The following is a 285-nucleotide window of genomic DNA, read 5'->3' as shown; positions in this document are numbered from 1 at the left end:
TCCCTTGGAAGTTGGTTCCAGCTCCCAGCTGCCCTGACTGTGAAGAAATGTCTCCTGATATCTAGCCTGAATCTACTCTCAGTCAAATTTGTGGCCGTTATTCCTAGTTACTCCTGGTAGTGCTTGGGGGAAGAGGGACTCTCCTGTTTCCCGCTGGTCCCCCCCGGTAAGTTTATAGACAGCCACCAGATCCCCTCTCAGCTTTCTCTTGTGAAGGCTGAACAGGTTCAGGTCCCGTAGCCTCTCTTCGTAGGGCCTGCCCTGCTGCCTCCTGACTAGGTGAGT

The 285-nt window shown here is 53.7% G+C and overlaps 1 protein-coding gene across 2 annotated transcripts in view; it reads left to right on the top strand.

Moving 5' to 3' along the window:
* Positions 1-285, top strand: part of SELENOI (selenoprotein I) — a 93,423-nt gene that overhangs the window by 55,267 nt on the left and 37,871 nt on the right. The window lies entirely within an intron of this gene.

Source organism: Gavialis gangeticus, unplaced genomic scaffold (assembly GCF_001723915.1).
Source record: "Gavialis gangeticus isolate Ggan-Ray unplaced genomic scaffold, GavGan_comp1, whole genome shotgun sequence".
NCBI classification, from domain to species: Eukaryota; Metazoa; Chordata; order Crocodylia; family Gavialidae; genus Gavialis; species Gavialis gangeticus.
The sequence above is the reverse complement of the archived record's forward strand: the minus strand, read 5'-3'. Positions and strand labels throughout refer to the sequence as shown.